This window comes from Lates calcarifer, unplaced genomic scaffold, assembly GCF_001640805.2.
Source record: "Lates calcarifer isolate ASB-BC8 unplaced genomic scaffold, TLL_Latcal_v3 _unitig_5760_quiver_3140, whole genome shotgun sequence".
NCBI lineage: Eukaryota > Metazoa > Chordata > Actinopteri > Centropomidae > Lates > Lates calcarifer.
In genome coordinates, this window is record NW_026117707.1 from 1 (window position 1) to 16,082 (window position 16,082).

At 45.4% G+C, this 16,082-nt stretch overlaps 16 non-coding genes across 16 annotated transcripts; all 16 read left to right on the forward strand.

Annotated features, from left to right (window-relative positions):
• The first annotated feature begins 104 nt into the window (after positions 1-104).
• LOC127141842 (5S ribosomal RNA) lies at positions 105-224 on the forward strand. Its single transcript, XR_007812349.1, has one exon. It is a non-coding gene; the product is annotated as a 5S ribosomal RNA (ribosomal RNA).
• Positions 225-719: 495 nt separating this feature from the next.
• Positions 720-838, forward strand: LOC127141830 (5S ribosomal RNA). Its single transcript, XR_007812337.1, has one exon. It is a non-coding gene; the product is annotated as a 5S ribosomal RNA (ribosomal RNA).
• A 495-nt stretch (positions 839-1,333) lies between these two features.
• Positions 1,334-1,452, forward strand: LOC127141841 (5S ribosomal RNA). Its single transcript, XR_007812348.1, has one exon. It is a non-coding gene; the product is annotated as a 5S ribosomal RNA (ribosomal RNA).
• Positions 1,453-1,947: 495 nt separating this feature from the next.
• LOC127141843 (5S ribosomal RNA) lies at positions 1,948-2,066 on the forward strand. Its single transcript, XR_007812350.1, has one exon. It is a non-coding gene; the product is annotated as a 5S ribosomal RNA (ribosomal RNA).
• Positions 2,067-2,561: 495 nt separating this feature from the next.
• LOC127141844 (5S ribosomal RNA) lies at positions 2,562-2,680 on the forward strand. Its single transcript, XR_007812351.1, has one exon. It is a non-coding gene; the product is annotated as a 5S ribosomal RNA (ribosomal RNA).
• A 495-nt stretch (positions 2,681-3,175) lies between these two features.
• LOC127141845 (5S ribosomal RNA) lies at positions 3,176-3,294 on the forward strand. The gene has a single exon (XR_007812352.1). It is a non-coding gene; the product is annotated as a 5S ribosomal RNA (ribosomal RNA).
• Positions 3,295-3,789: 495 nt separating this feature from the next.
• Positions 3,790-3,908, forward strand: LOC127141831 (5S ribosomal RNA). The gene has a single exon (XR_007812338.1). It is a non-coding gene; the product is annotated as a 5S ribosomal RNA (ribosomal RNA).
• A 495-nt stretch (positions 3,909-4,403) lies between these two features.
• Positions 4,404-4,522, forward strand: LOC127141832 (5S ribosomal RNA). Its single transcript, XR_007812339.1, has one exon. It is a non-coding gene; the product is annotated as a 5S ribosomal RNA (ribosomal RNA).
• Positions 4,523-5,017: 495 nt separating this feature from the next.
• LOC127141833 (5S ribosomal RNA) lies at positions 5,018-5,136 on the forward strand. The gene has a single exon (XR_007812340.1). It is a non-coding gene; the product is annotated as a 5S ribosomal RNA (ribosomal RNA).
• A 495-nt stretch (positions 5,137-5,631) lies between these two features.
• LOC127141834 (5S ribosomal RNA) lies at positions 5,632-5,750 on the forward strand. Its single transcript, XR_007812341.1, has one exon. It is a non-coding gene; the product is annotated as a 5S ribosomal RNA (ribosomal RNA).
• A 495-nt stretch (positions 5,751-6,245) lies between these two features.
• Positions 6,246-6,364, forward strand: LOC127141835 (5S ribosomal RNA). The gene has a single exon (XR_007812342.1). It is a non-coding gene; the product is annotated as a 5S ribosomal RNA (ribosomal RNA).
• Positions 6,365-12,951: 6,587 nt separating this feature from the next.
• On the forward strand, positions 12,952-13,070 carry LOC127141836 (5S ribosomal RNA). Its single transcript, XR_007812343.1, has one exon. It is a non-coding gene; the product is annotated as a 5S ribosomal RNA (ribosomal RNA).
• A 496-nt stretch (positions 13,071-13,566) lies between these two features.
• LOC127141837 (5S ribosomal RNA) lies at positions 13,567-13,685 on the forward strand. The gene has a single exon (XR_007812344.1). It is a non-coding gene; the product is annotated as a 5S ribosomal RNA (ribosomal RNA).
• Positions 13,686-14,181: 496 nt separating this feature from the next.
• LOC127141838 (5S ribosomal RNA) lies at positions 14,182-14,300 on the forward strand. Its single transcript, XR_007812345.1, has one exon. It is a non-coding gene; the product is annotated as a 5S ribosomal RNA (ribosomal RNA).
• Positions 14,301-14,772: 472 nt separating this feature from the next.
• LOC127141839 (5S ribosomal RNA) lies at positions 14,773-14,891 on the forward strand. The gene has a single exon (XR_007812346.1). It is a non-coding gene; the product is annotated as a 5S ribosomal RNA (ribosomal RNA).
• Positions 14,892-15,389: 498 nt separating this feature from the next.
• Positions 15,390-15,508, forward strand: LOC127141840 (5S ribosomal RNA). Its single transcript, XR_007812347.1, has one exon. It is a non-coding gene; the product is annotated as a 5S ribosomal RNA (ribosomal RNA).
• Positions 15,509-16,082: the final 574 nt, after the last annotated feature.

Sequence of the window (16,082 nt, forward strand, 5' to 3'; positions counted from 1 at the left end):
GACTGTTAGAGAAAAATCCCATTATTGTTGATTGCTATGTGAAATAACAGATCTGCCAGTGTTATTTTGGCACGTATAAAGGGCTGTCTTCAGCAGCCGCTGTGGCTTACGGCCACACCACCCTGAGCGCGCCCGATCTCGTCTGATCTCGGAAGCTAAGCAGGGTCGGGCCTGGTTAGTACTTGGATGGGAGACCCGCCTGGGAATACCAGGTGCCGTAAGCTTTTTGTCCCCATCTTTTCCTGCCTATCTTACAGCAGCAGAATGCCGCTTCCTCTGTAGTTGAGACAGGGCACGCCCAAACTACTTTTATTTTGCAGCCTGTATTTCACGCTCTGTTTTGCACTTCTGTTTTATGTCACGTCGCTTTCGGCAATCGGGTATTAGGCGCTGGAAAGTCACCTCTGTAAAGTCTGCACTGCTGCCGAATGAATGAGCGCAGTCTGGGTTTTGGGCACAATGACCCAATACGTCGTCCACAAGGACGTGTGGCTCACCGATGTACGTTTTGAGCAATTTCGGACGAAAATGGACTTGGAACAGAGCCAAATGTTTGATCAGGCCATACGGAAAATTCTTGTTGGGTGGAGTAGTTATTTCTTAGTTTTGCTGTTGACTGTTAGAGAAAATCCCCATTATTGTTGATTGCTATGTGAAATAACAGATCTGCCAGTGTTATTTTGGCACGTATAAAGGGTCTGTCTTCAGCAGCCGCTGTGGCTTACGGCCACACCACCCTGAGCGCGCCCGATCTCGTCTGATCTCGGAAGCTAAGCAGGGTCGGGCCTGGTTAGTACTTGGATGGGAGACCGCCTGGGAATACCAGGTGCCGTAAGCTTTTTGTCCCCATCTTTTCCTGCCTATCTTACAGCAGCAGAATGCCGCTTCCTCTGTAGTTGAGACAGGGCACGCCCAAACTACTTTTATTTTGCAGCCTGTATTTCACGCTCTGTTTTGCACTTCTGTTTTATGTCACGTCGCTTTCGGCAATCGGGTATTAGGCGCTGGAAAGTCACCTCTGTAAAGTCTGCACTGCTGCCGAATGAATGAGCGCAGTCTGGGTTTTGGGCACAATGACCCAATACGTCGTCCACAAGGACGTGTGGCTCACCGATGTACGTTTTGAGCAATTTCGGACGAAAATGGACTTGGAACAGAGCCAAATGTTTGATCAGGCCATACGGAAAATTCTTGTTGGGTGGAGTAGTTATTTCTTAGTTTTGCTGTTGACTGTTAGAGAAAATCCCCATTATTGTTGATTGCTATGTGAAATAACAGATCTGCCAGTGTTATTTTGGCACGTATAAAGGGTCTGTCTTCAGCAGCCGCTGTGGCTTACGGCCACACCACCCTGAGCGCGCCCGATCTCGTCTGATCTCGGAAGCTAAGCAGGGTCGGGCCTGGTTAGTACTTGGATGGGAGACCGCCTGGGAATACCAGGTGCCGTAAGCTTTTTGTCCCCATCTTTTCCTGCCTATCTTACAGCAGCAGAATGCCGCTTCCTCTGTAGTTGAGACAGGGCACGCCAAAACTACTTTTATTTTGCAGCCTGTATTTCACGCTCTGTTTTGCACTTCTGTTTTATGTCACGTCGCTTTCGGCAATCGGGTATTAGGCGCTGGAAAGTCACCTCTGTAAAGTCTGCACTGCTGCCGAATGAATGAGCGCAGTCTGGGTTTTGGGCACAATGACCCAATACGTCGTCCACAAGGACGTGTGGCTCACCGATGTACGTTTTGAGCAATTTCGGACGAAAATGGACTTGGAACAGAGCCAAATGTTTGATCAGGCCATACGGAAAATTCTTGTTGGGTGGAGTAGTTATTTCTTAGTTTTGCTGTTGACTGTTAGAGAAAATCCCCATTATTGTTGATTGCTATGTGAAATAACAGATCTGCCAGTGTTATTTTGGCACGTATAAAGGGTCTGTCTTCAGCAGCCGCTGTGGCTTACGGCCACACCACCCTGAGCGCGCCCGATCTCGTCTGATCTCGGAAGCTAAGCAGGGTCGGGCCTGGTTAGTACTTGGATGGGAGACCGCCTGGGAATACCAGGTGCCGTAAGCTTTTTGTCCCCATCTTTTCCTGCCTATCTTACAGCAGCAGAATGCCGCTTCCTCTGTAGTTGAGACAGGGCACGCCCAAACTACTTTTATTTTGCAGCCTGTATTTCACGCTCTGTTTTGCACTTCTGTTTTATGTCACGTCGCTTTCGGCAATCGGGTATTAGGCGCTGGAAAGTCACCTCTGTAAAGTCTGCACTGCTGCCGAATGAATGAGCGCAGTCTGGGTTTTGGGCACAATGACCCAATACGTCGTCCACAAGGACGTGTGGCTCACCGATGTACGTTTTGAGCAATTTCGGACGAAAATGGACTTGGAACAGAGCCAAATGTTTGATCAGGCCATACGGAAAATTCTTGTTGGGTGGAGTAGTTATTTCTTAGTTTTGCTGTTGACTGTTAGAGAAAATCCCCATTATTGTTGATTGCTATGTGAAATAACAGATCTGCCAGTGTTATTTTGGCACGTATAAAGGGTCTGTCTTCAGCAGCCGCTGTGGCTTACGGCCACACCACCCTGAGCGCGCCCGATCTCGTCTGATCTCGGAAGCTAAGCAGGGTCGGGCCTGGTTAGTACTTGGATGGGAGACCGCCTGGGAATACCAGGTGCCGTAAGCTTTTTGTCCCCATCTTTTCCTGCCTATCTTACAGCAGCAGAATGCCGCTTCCTCTGTAGTTGAGACAGGGCACGCCCAAACTACTTTTATTTTGCAGCCTGTATTTCACGCTCTGTTTTGCACTTCTGTTTTATGTCACGTCGCTTTCGGCAATCGGGTATTAGGCGCTGGAAAGTCACCTCTGTAAAGTCTGCACTGCTGCCGAATGAATGAGCGCAGTCTGGGTTTTGGGCACAATGACCCAATACGTCGTCCACAAGGACGTGTGGCTCACCGATGTACGTTTTGAGCAATTTCGGACGAAAATGGACTTGGAACAGAGCCAAATGTTTGATCAGGCCATACGGAAAATTCTTGTTGGGTGGAGTAGTTATTTCTTAGTTTTGCTGTTGACTGTTAGAGAAAATCCCCATTATTGTTGATTGCTATGTGAAATAACAGATCTGCCAGTGTTATTTTGGCACGTATAAAGGGTCTGTCTTCAGCAGCCGCTGTGGCTTACGGCCACACCACCCTGAGCGCGCCCGATCTCGTCTGATCTCGGAAGCTAAGCAGGGTCGGGCCTGGTTAGTACTTGGATGGGAGACCGCCTGGGAATACCAGGTGCCGTAAGCTTTTTGTCCCCATCTTTTCCTGCCTATCTTACAGCAGCAGAATGCCGCTTCCTCTGTAGTTGAGACAGGGCACGCCAAAACTACTTTTATTTTGCAGCCTGTATTTCACGCTCTGTTTTGCACTTCTGTTTTATGTCACGTCGCTTTCGGCAATCGGGTATTAGGCGCTGGAAAGTCACCTCTGTAAAGTCTGCACTGCTGCCGAATGAATGAGCGCAGTCTGGGTTTTGGGCACAATGACCCAATACGTCGTCCACAAGGACGTGTGGCTCACCGATGTACGTTTTGAGCAATTTCGGACGAAAATGGACTTGGAACAGAGCCAAATGTTTGATCAGGCCATACGGAAAATTCTTGTTGGGTGGAGTAGTTATTTCTTAGTTTTGCTGTTGACTGTTAGAGAAAATCCCCATTATTGTTGATTGCTATGTGAAATAACAGATCTGCCAGTGTTATTTTGGCACGTATAAAGGGTCTGTCTTCAGCAGCCGCTGTGGCTTACGGCCACACCACCCTGAGCGCGCCCGATCTCGTCTGATCTCGGAAGCTAAGCAGGGTCGGGCCTGGTTAGTACTTGGATGGGAGACCGCCTGGGAATACCAGGTGCCGTAAGCTTTTTGTCCCCATCTTTTCCTGCCTATCTTACAGCAGCAGAATGCCGCTTCCTCTGTAGTTGAGACAGGGCACGCCAAAACTACTTTTATTTTGCAGCCTGTATTTCACGCTCTGTTTTGCACTTCTGTTTTATGTCACGTCGCTTTCGGCAATCGGGTATTAGGCGCTGGAAAGTCACCTCTGTAAAGTCTGCACTGCTGCCGAATGAATGAGCGCAGTCTGGGTTTTGGGCACAATGACCCAATACGTCGTCCACAAGGACGTGTGGCTCACCGATGTACGTTTTGAGCAATTTCGGACGAAAATGGACTTGGAACAGAGCCAAATGTTTGATCAGGCCATACGGAAAATTCTTGTTGGGTGGAGTAGTTATTTCTTAGTTTTGCTGTTGACTGTTAGAGAAAATCCCCATTATTGTTGATTGCTATGTGAAATAACAGATCTGCCAGTGTTATTTTGGCACGTATAAAGGGTCTGTCTTCAGCAGCCGCTGTGGCTTACGGCCACACCACCCTGAGCGCGCCCGATCTCGTCTGATCTCGGAAGCTAAGCAGGGTCGGGCCTGGTTAGTACTTGGATGGGAGACCGCCTGGGAATACCAGGTGCCGTAAGCTTTTTGTCCCCATCTTTTCCTGCCTATCTTACAGCAGCAGAATGCCGCTTCCTCTGTAGTTGAGACAGGGCACGCCCAAACTACTTTTATTTTGCAGCCTGTATTTCACGCTCTGTTTTGCACTTCTGTTTTATGTCACGTCGCTTTCGGCAATCGGGTATTAGGCGCTGGAAAGTCACCTCTGTAAAGTCTGCACTGCTGCCGAATGAATGAGCGCAGTCTGGGTTTTGGGCACAATGACCCAATACGTCGTCCACAAGGACGTGTGGCTCACCGATGTACGTTTTGAGCAATTTCGGACGAAAATGGACTTGGAACAGAGCCAAATGTTTGATCAGGCCATACGGAAAATTCTTGTTGGGTGGAGTAGTTATTTCTTAGTTTTGCTGTTGACTGTTAGAGAAAATCCCCATTATTGTTGATTGCTATGTGAAATAACAGATCTGCCAGTGTTATTTTGGCACGTATAAAGGGTCTGTCTTCAGCAGCCGCTGTGGCTTACGGCCACACCACCCTGAGCGCGCCCGATCTCGTCTGATCTCGGAAGCTAAGCAGGGTCGGGCCTGGTTAGTACTTGGATGGGAGACCGCCTGGGAATACCAGGTGCCGTAAGCTTTTTGTCCCCATCTTTTCCTGCCTATCTTACAGCAGCAGAATGCCGCTTCCTCTGTAGTTGAGACAGGGCACGCCAAAACTACTTTTATTTTGCAGCCTGTATTTCACGCTCTGTTTTGCACTTCTGTTTTATGTCACGTCGCTTTCGGCAATCGGGTATTAGGCGCTGGAAAGTCACCTCTGTAAAGTCTGCACTGCTGCCGAATGAATGAGCGCAGTCTGGGTTTTGGGCACAATGACCCAATACGTCGTCCACAAGGACGTGTGGCTCACCGATGTACGTTTTGAGCAATTTCGGACGAAAATGGACTTGGAACAGAGCCAAATGTTTGATCAGGCCATACGGAAAATTCTTGTTGGGTGGAGTAGTTATTTCTTAGTTTTGCTGTTGACTGTTAGAGAAAATCCCCATTATTGTTGATTGCTATGTGAAATAACAGATCTGCCAGTGTTATTTTGGCACGTATAAAGGGTCTGTCTTCAGCAGCCGCTGTGGCTTACGGCCACACCACCCTGAGCGCGCCCGATCTCGTCTGATCTCGGAAGCTAAGCAGGGTCGGGCCTGGTTAGTACTTGGATGGGAGACCGCCTGGGAATACCAGGTGCCGTAAGCTTTTTGTCCCCATCTTTTCCTGCCTATCTTACAGCAGCAGAATGCCGCTTCCTCTGTAGTTGAGACAGGGCACGCCAAAACTACTTTTATTTTGCAGCCTGTATTTCACGCTCTGTTTTGCACTTCTGTTTTATGTCACGTCGCTTTCGGCAATCGGGTATTAGGCGCTGGAAAGTCACCTCTGTAAAGTCTGCACTGCTGCCGAATGAATGAGCGCAGTCTGGGTTTTGGGCACAATGACCCAATACGTCGTCCACAAGGACGTGTGGCTCACCGATGTACGTTTTGAGCAATTTCGGACGAAAATGGACTTGGAACAGAGCCAAATGTTTGATCAGGCCATACGGAAAATTCTTGTTGGGTGGAGTAGTTATTTCTTAGTTTTGCTGTTGACTGTTAGAGAAAATCCCCATTATTGTTGATTGCTATGTGAAATAACAGATCTGCCAGTGTTATTTTGGCACGTATAAAGGGTCTGTCTTCAGCAGCCGCTGTGGCTTACGGCCACACCACCCTGAGCGCGCCCGATCTCGTCTGATCTCGGAAGCTAAGCAGGGTCGGGCCTGGTTAGTACTTGGATGGGAGACCGCCTGGGAATACCAGGTGCCGTAAGCTTTTTGTCCCCATCTTTTCCTGCCTATCTTACAGCAGCAGAATGCCGCTTCCTCTGTAGTTGAGACAGGGCACGCCAAAACTACTTTTATTTTGCAGCCTGTATTTCACGCTCTGTTTTGCACTTCTGTTTTATGTCACGTCGCTTTCGGCAATCGGGTATTAGGCGCTGGAAAGTCACCTCTGTAAAGTCTGCACTGCTGCCGAATGAATGAGCGCAGTCTGGGTTTTGGGCACAATGACCCAATACGTCGTCCACAAGGACGTGTGGCTCACCGATGTACGTTTTGAGCAATTTCGGACGAAAATGGACTTGGAACAGAGCCAAATGTTTGATCAGGCCATACGGAAAATTCTTGTTGGGTGGAGTAGTTATTTCTTAGTTTTGCTGTTGACTGTTAGAGAAAATCCCCATTATTGTTGATTGCTATGTGAAATAACAGATCTGCCAGTGTTATTTTGGCACGTATAAAGGGTCTGTCTTCAGCAGCCGCTGTGGCTTACGGCCATACCACCCTGAACACGCCTACAGGTGAAGCAGTGCAGTGTGGGAGCTTGTGAAAATAGTTTGTGAGGTTTTTTGGTTTTTTTGGTTTAATAGAACTATATCTGGCTTTTTGCTTTTTTTTCTTTTTTACTGAGAGTGTCATCCCCAGACAGCGGCTGCTGTTTGGGGAATTTCCCCTTTAAGTTTCGTTTTTACGGCATGACGATGGAGAAGAGACCGGAGAGAGAGACGAGACATGTGGACGGCGGAGACAAAGGAGGAAGAATCTATGAGAGACAGCTGACTTTATTAGCAGAGATCGATGGGGAGGACAATATAACAATGATGGAGCTGCTGAGAAAAGTAAAAGAAGAGTGTGGTGAAGTAATCGGCTGTAGATTCAAGTCACTGAAGTCTTATGAATTAACAATGAAGGACGCACGAGGAAAAGAAAAGCTGATGGATGGACTTAAGATTAAAGACAGCCGGATAATGGGAAAGGAGCTAGGAAACGACGAGTTGGTCGTTTCTTTTATTAATTTGCCGACGTATATTGAAGACGAGGAGATTTTGGAGAAACTGAAAGAGTGGGGAGTGAAGGCGATCTCCCCGATTAAGCGGCGGATGTGGCCGGGAACATCAATTGCCGATGGGACAAGATTTATGAAAGTGAAATTCACTGAGACTGTTAAATCACTGCCGTACTCAACAAAGTTTGAGACAGTTGGGGGTTCTGAGCATTTTAGGGTCATTCATGATCGGCAAATAAAAGTGTGCCGACTCTGCATCCGACCGGGGCATGTAGTGAGAGACTGCCCGACGTTTAAATGTTTCAAATGTGGGAACCAAGGACACTATGCCCGAGAATGTGTGGTGACGGAGAGATGCCAGGATTGCAGAGAGAAAGTGACTCTGTGTATATGTGGGGCATCGGCTGCTTTCAGAGGAGAGATTCCCTACTCTGACATCTCGTCTAGCAGAGGGGACCTGGTGGAGGAGGTGGAAGATCCGACGGGGGAGAGGGAGGAGGAGTTGGCGGAGGCGGCGGATGAGCTGACGGAAGAGAGGGAGGAGGTGGAGATCGGTGGCGGGCGAATCTGGTCGCTGGAAGCGGAGGAGTTGGACAGCAGTCTCGAAGATGCTGGCTCGAGGATAACTGCGGTCAGCGAGGACGCAGGAGAGGAGAGAGATCGATTAGGTGAGAAAACTGGAGGAGGAGGGGCGTGTGTTGTAGACGAGAGAGACGGCCATGTGCGCTCTTCTCAGCTGAGCGCAGGCAGTACGGAGACGGACGTGAATCTGAGAAGTAGCGGAGAAGAGATGGATATCAGTGAGGACATGATAAGGCAATTGAAAAGGAAGAAGAAAGGGAAAGAGAAGATGAACGTGAAAAAATGAAAGGTATGAATGAAGCTCTGCAGTTATTTCTTTTTTTGTTGTTTCTTTGCATTATGAGCGCTCCAATTAAAATCTCTTCATTTAACTGTAACGGACTTAGAGACATTCGGAAAGCAGAGCAGGTTTTTGCTGGGCTAGACTCAGACATTTTATGTTTACAAGAAACTCATTGGAGCGATGAGCTTATGGACAGAATGAAGGTGATGTGGAGGGGGGATCTCTTTGTGAATCATGGGGGGCAGAGGGAATGTGGAGTGGCAATTTTGACCAAAGAAGGAATTGTGGACAATGTTAAACAAATATTTAAGGATACTAAGGGCAGATTATTAGTTATTGAATTTGAACTGCAAAGTCTTCTGTTTCGTTTGGTAAATGTCTATGCACCTAATATTGAAACAGAGAGAAAAACGTTTTTTGGGAAAATGAAGGGTTTAGTTAAAGGGAACTGTATTTTAGTTGGTGATTTTAATGTATGGTGTACGAGGCTTGATGCATGTAATGTTGCAATATTCAAGAACGATGCATCGAGAACAGTACTTAATAACATCCTGCTGACTGATGATTTGGTTGACGTATGGAGAGAGGATAATCCATATAAAAGAAAATTTTCCAGAAGGCAAATGGTGTTGGGCAGCTTGAAACAAAGTAGGATTGATTTATGTTTAGTTAAAAGAAATGTTGTAAGTTTGGTAGGAAGGATAAGTTATAAGTTTATAGGTTTAAGTGATCATGCCGCCGTGTCCTTTCTCTTGGGTGAAAAAAGGGGTGGGAAGGGAGGAGGATTGTGGTGTTTAAATGCTTCTCTGTTGGAGGAGCCAAAATATAAAAAATGTATTACCGATTGTATAAAGTTTGAAAAAGGAAGTCCGCTGTACGAGGGGAACATCTGTGACTGGTGGGAAATGGTTAAAACTAAATTAAAGAAAATAAGTATCAGATATGCTAAGAGGAGGAGTTTTAGGAAGAAACAAAAGGAGAAAGAGATGACTGATAACTTAGAGAGAGAGGAAGAGAGATTAGAGAGAGATCCAAATTTAGATAGGTCTAAACTGTTGCAACTGCAAAGCGAATTGGAAAAGTTTGGAAAAAGAAAAATGCATGGGAGCAATTATAAGGAGCAAGGCTAAGTATGTGGTGGAGGGGGAGAAATCTACAAAGTTTTTTCTAAACCTGGAGAAAAAGAAACAAAGGGGAAATTTTATTGCTGAATTGGAAAATGAAAAAGGTGAGAAAATAAGTGACCTGGTGGGTATTCTTGAGGAGGTTCAAAAGTTTTATATGAAGTTATTTGATAAAGAAAGTATTAATGAAGAATGTGTAGATAGATTGTTGAGTGCTGTGGATGTTCAACTGTCTGATGATGATAAACAGATCTGTGACGCTGACATTACAGTAGAAGAAATAAAAGTGGCGATTGATCAAGCAAAAAAATACAAAAGCCCAGGATCAGACGGGTTAACAAATGAATTCTATAAAACCTTTGCGGATATTTTGGTGCCAATATTGGCGAAACTATATGGGCATATGGAGGAAAGGAAGGTGGTGCCAGAGTCCATAACGAAAGGCATAATCACAATTTTATATAAGAACAAGGGAAATGCACACAAACTGGAGAACTACAGACCACTAAGTTTATTAAATGGTGATTATAAAATATTGGCTAAAGTCTTTGCCAACAGAATTAAGAGGGTGGTAGGAAGTATTATCTCAAATACACAAGGATACAGCATACCGGAGAGAGACATAACAGATACTATTTGTTCTGTTAGGGATGTGGTGGGGCATATGAATAAAGAAGATGAGGGGGGAGTTCTTTTAAGTGTGGATTTAAATAAAGCCTTTGACAGAGTGGAACATGACTACTTATGGCAAACAATGTATAAATTTGGGTTCGGTGAAAGACTGGTGTCATGGTTAAAACTGCTCTATGATAATGCAAAAAGTTGCGTCAAAGTGAATGGGGTGCTTACAGAAGTATTTGCTTTGAGGAGATCTATAAGACAGGGGTGCCCTCTGTCTGCTATACTGTATAGTATTTCCGCGGAGCCGTTTGCGGCCTTTGTTAAGAAAGATACAAGAATAAGCAGTGTCGATATTCCTTTTGGTAAAAAAAGTTTAATATATCAGTATGCGGATGATACAAGTATTACTGTAAAAGATTTGGAGAGTGTGAATTATGTGTTGGAAGATTTAAGACTGTATGAGAAGGCATCGGGAGCTAAGATTAATGTAGAAAAGTCGGAAATAATGTTCTTTGGTAAAGTAAATAAAGAGAAGGTTGGGGTGCCGTTTAAAGTTAGGGAGGATTTTATAAAGATTTTAGGAATAAATATAGGAACTAAGGAAAAGGAAGCCAGGGATGAGACCTGGACAGGTGTTTTGAATAAGATCAAAAATACATTAAATTACTGGAAGCTAAGACAGCTAAAATTGAAGGGCAAGGTGATAGTGGTAAATACTTTGTTATTGTCAAAAATAAATTATGTTTTAGGTGTTTTAGATTTGCCGGATTGGGTTTTTAAAGATTTGAATAACATGATAAGCAACTTTATATGGGGAGGGAAAAATGTAAGAATTGCTATGAAAACACTGATTGGTAAGGTGAAGAGCGGTGGGCTAAATCTGCTAGATATAAAAGCAAAAAAAAGTGCAATAAGAATCAAAATGGTACAGAAATTCTTGTATGGGGAAATAGAGTATGGTTGGAAAGTGTTTTTTAAGCAGTTTTTATTTGATAGTGGAGGATGCGGGCAGGCGGGGATCTTTATGTGTTTAACAAAGGGATGTGTGGATAAATTGCCATTGTTTTATAAGGAGGTGTTTGGAGATTGGGCGGGGTTCTTACAGAAAAAAGTGGTGTATGATTGTAAGGATATGAATCAAGTTATTCAGCAGCCTATATTTCTCAATCCCAAAGTAATCGACAAGGGGACCATGTTGCAAAATGAAAAGTTTGTTCTGGCTGGGATAAGACAGTTTAAAGACATTGCATATGAGTATGTACCGGGCTTATTACCAGCGAGAGCCATATATGATTGTGTAATGGAGTGGGATGAGGATGTTAAAAGGGCTGCTGTGGACAATATGTATGATAAAATCAAAAGAAGCATGCCTGTTAACTGGATGAAAATCATTGACAAGCAAACAGTTAGGCTAGAAAGGTGCAACATGCCTGAGTTCTTTGTCAATTGTGGCGGGATGAGGAAGAATTTTAATGGTATAAAGCTGAAGGTGATTTATGAGGCAATGTTGGAGAAGGAATTTAAAACACCTGCGGCGGAGGAAATGTGGAGGATATATATGTCGGACATGGATGTTAAAAAAATATGGGTAAATTTAAATGTGAGATATAATAGTCCAGAATGTGAAGATCTGGATTTTAAAATCAGACACAATAGAATATATACTAATGTGGTCCTGCATCAAGTGAATAAGGAGGTAAAGAGGGAGTGTGATGTTTGTGGTTTGGAACCTGAAAATTTGTTGCACTTGTTTTGTAAAATGTATAGAGGTGAGAGAATTTCACAAAAAATTAGAGGTATGGGTGAGAAAGAATTGGAAGATGGGGATTTTGGATGGGAGGGATTGGAGGTGCATCTTTTTGTTTGGGCTGGAAAAAAAGAAGAGTGGTTTTAAAACAAATCTAGTTAACATAATGTTAAGTTTAGCGAGATATGCAATTTGGTGTCGAAGGAATTATGCACATTTTGAAAAAAAGAAACTGGATGTATGGAAGCTGTTTGTAGTACATGTTAGGAGATATGTGCTTATGATGGCTAATTATTTGGATGAGGATATATTTAAAGAGTGGTTTATAGATGAAAGTATGGTGATTGGGAAGGATGATACTGGAAAGTTGGTGATGTCTTTTTAGGATTCTTTTTGGTTGTATATGTTGCTTTTTATTGTTTTTTATGTTCTGACTTTGTGCTTTTTGTCTTTGTTATTATTTGTGGATTTAGTTGTTGTATATACACCTGCGTATATGTCTTGTGTACTTATTTTTTGGGGTTTTTGGGAAGTGTATGTTGATTTGAGCAAAGTGTGTGTATATGTGTATATGTGATAAACTTTTGATAATAAAAAAAAAAAAAAAAAAAAAAAAAAAAAAAAGCGCGCCCGATCTCGTCTGATCTCGGAAGCTAAGCAGGGTCGGGCCTGGTTAGTACTTGGATGGGAGACCGCCTGGGAATACCAGGTGCCGTAAGCTTTTTGTCCCCATCTTTTCCTGCCTATCTTACAGCAGCAGAATGCCGCTTCCTCTGTAGTTGAGACAGGGCACGCCCAAACTACTTTTATTTTGCAGCCTGTATTTCACGCTCTGTTTTGCACTTCTGTTTTATGTCACGTCGCTTTCGGCAATCGGGTATTAGGCGCTGGAAAGTCACCTCTGTAAAGTCTGCACTGCTGCCGAATGAATGAGCGCAGTCTGGGTTTTGGGCACAATGACCCAATACGTCGTCCACAAGGACGTGTGGCTCACCGATGTACGTTTTGAGCAATTTCGGACGAAAATGGACTTGGAACAGAGCCAAATGTTTGATCAGGCCATACGGAAAATTCTTGTTGGGTGGAGTAGTTATTTCTTAGTTTTGCTGTTGACTGTTAGAGAAAATCCCCATTATTGTTGATTGCTATGTGAAATAACAGATCTGCCAGTGTTATTTTGGCACGTATAAAGGGTCTGTCTTCAGCAGCCGCTGTGGCTTACGGCCACACCACCCTGAGCGCGCCCGATCTCGTCTGATCTCGGAAGCTAAGCAGGGTCGGGCCTGGTTAGTACTTGGATGGGAGACCGCCTGGGAATACCAGGTGCCGTAAGCTTTTTGTCCCCATCTTTTCCTGCCTATCTTACAGCAGCAGAATGCCGCTTCCTCTGTAGTTGAGACAGGGCACGCCCAAACTACTTTTATTTTGCAGCCTGTATTTCACGCTCTGTTTTGCACTTCTGTTTTATGTCACGTCGCTTTCGGCAATCGGGTATTAGGCGCTGGAAAGTCACCTCTGTAAAGTCTGCACTGCTGCCGAATGAATGAGCGCAGTCTGGGTTTTGGGCACAATGACCCAATACGTCGTCCACAAGGACGTGTGGCTCACCGATGTACGTTTTTGAGCAATTTCGGACGAAAATGGACTTGGAACAGAGCCAAATGTTTGATCAGGCCATACGGAAAATTCTTGTTGGGTGGAGTAGTTATTTCTTAGTTTTGCTGTTGACTGTTAGAGAAAATCCCCATTATTGTTGATTGCTATGTGAAATAACAGATCTGCCAGTGTTATTTTGGCACGTATAAAGGGTCTGTCTTCAGCAGCCGCTGTGGCTTACGGCCACACCACCCTGAGCGCGCCCGATCTCGTCTGATCTCGGAAGCTAAGCAGGGTCGGGCCTGGTTAGTACTTGGATGGGAGACCGCCTGGGAATACCAGGTGCCGTAAGCTTTTTGTCCCCATCTTTTCCTGCCTATCTTACAGCAGCAGAATGCCGCTTCCTCTGTAGTTGAGACAGGGCACGCCCAAACTACTTTTATTTTGCAGCCTGTATTTCACGCTCTGTTTTGCACTTCTGTTTTATGTCACGTCGCTTTCGGCAATCGGGTATTAGGCGCTGGAAAGTCACCTCTGTAAAGTCTGCACTGCTGCCGAATGAATGAGCGCAGTCTGGGTTTTGGGCACAATGACCCAATACGTCGTCCACAAGGACGTGTGGCTCACCGATGTACGTTTTGAGCAATTTCGGACGAAAATGGACTTGGAACAGAGCCAAATGTTTGATCAGGCCATACGGAAAATTCTTGTTGGGTGGAGTAGTTATTTCTTAGTTTTGCTGTTGACTGTTAGAGAAAATCCCCCATTATTGTTGATTGCTATGTGAAATAACAGATCTGCCAGTGTTATTTTGGCACGTATAAAGGGTCTGTCTTCAGCAGCCGCTGTGGCTTACGGCCACACCACCCTGAGCGCGCCCGATCTCGTCTGATCTCGGAAGCTAAGCAGGGTCGGGCCTGGTTAGTACTTGGATGGGAGACCGCCTGGGAATACCAGGTGCCGTAAGCTTTTTGTCCCCATCTTTTCCTGCCTATCTTACAGCAGCAGAATGCCGCTTCCTCTGTAGTTGAGACAGGGCACGCCAAAACTACTTTTATTTTGCAGCCTGTATTTCACGCTCTGTTTTGCACTTCTGCAATCGGGTATTAGGCGCTGGAAAGTCACCTCTGTAAAGTCTGCATTGCTGCCGAATGAATGAGCGCAGTCCGGGTTTTGGGCACAATGACCCAATACGTCGTCCACAAGTACGTGTGGCTCACCGATGTACGTTTTGAGCAATTTCGGACGAAAATGGACTTGGAACAGAGCCAAATGTTTGATCAGGCCATACGGAAAATTCTTGTTGGGTGGAGTAGTTATTTCTTAGTTTTGCTGTTGACTGTTAGAGAAAATCCCATTATTGTTGATTGCTATGTGAAATAACAGATCTGCCAGTGTTATTTTGGCACGTATAAAGGGTCTGTCTTCAGCAGCCGCTGTGGCTTACGGCCACACCACCCTGAGCGCGCCCGATCTCGTCTGATCTCGGAAGCTAAGCAGGGTCGGGCCTGGTTAGTACTTGGATGGGAGACCGCCTGGGAATACCAGGTGCCGTAAGCTTTTTGTCCCCATCTTTCCCTGCCTATCTTACAGCAGCAGAATGCCGCTTCCTCTGTAGTTGAGACAGGGGCACGCCAAAACTACTTTTATTTTGCAGCCTGTATTTCACGCTCTGTTTTTGCACGTCTGTTTTATGTCACGTCGCTTTCGGCAATCGGGTATTAGGCGCTGGAAAGTCACCTCTGTAAAGTCTGCACTGCTGCCAGAATGAATGAGCGCAGTCTGGGTTTTGGGCACAATGACCCAATACGTCGTCCACAAGGACGTGTGGCTCACCGATGTACGTTTTGAGCAATTTCGGACGAAAATGGACTTGGAACAGAGCCAAATGTTTGATCAGGCCATACGGAAAATTCTTGTTGGGTGGAGTAGTTATTTCTTAGTTTTGCTGTTGACTGTTAGAGAAAATCCCCATTATTGTTGATTGCTATGTGAAATAACAGATCTGCCAGTGTTATTTTGGCACGTATAAAGGGTCTGTCTTCAGCAGCCGCTGTGGCTTACGGCCACACCACCCTGAGCGCGCCCGATCTCGTCTGATCTCGGAAGCTAAGCAGGGTCGGGCCTGGTTAGTACTTGGATGGGAGACCGCCTGGGAATACCAGGTGCCGTAAGCTTTTTGTCCCCATCTTTTCCTGCCTATCTTACAGCAGCAGAATGCCGCTTCCTCTGTAGTTGAGACAGGGCACGCCCAAACTACTTTTATTTTGCAGGCCTGTATTTCACGCTCTGTTTTGCACTTCTGTTTTATGTCACGTCGCTTTCGGCAATCGGGTATTAGGCGCTGGAAAGTCACCTCTGTAAAGTCTGCACTGCTGCCGAATGAATGAGCGCAGTCTGGGTTTTGGGCACAATGACCCAATACGTCGTCCACAAGGACGTGTGGCTCACCGATGTACGTTTTGAGCAATTTCGGACGAAAATGGACTTGGAACAGAGCCAAATGTTTGATCAGGCCATACGGAAAATTCTTGTTGGGTGGAGTAGTTATTTCTTAGTTTTGCTGTTGACTGTTAGAGAAAATCCCCATTATTGTTGATTGCTATGTGAAATAACAGATCTGCCAGTGTTATTTTGGCACGTATAAAGGGTCTGTCTTCAGCAGCCGCTGTGGCTTACGGCCACACCACCCTGAGCGCGCCCGATCTCGTCTGATCTCGGAAGCTAAGCAGGGTCGGGCCTGGTTAGTAC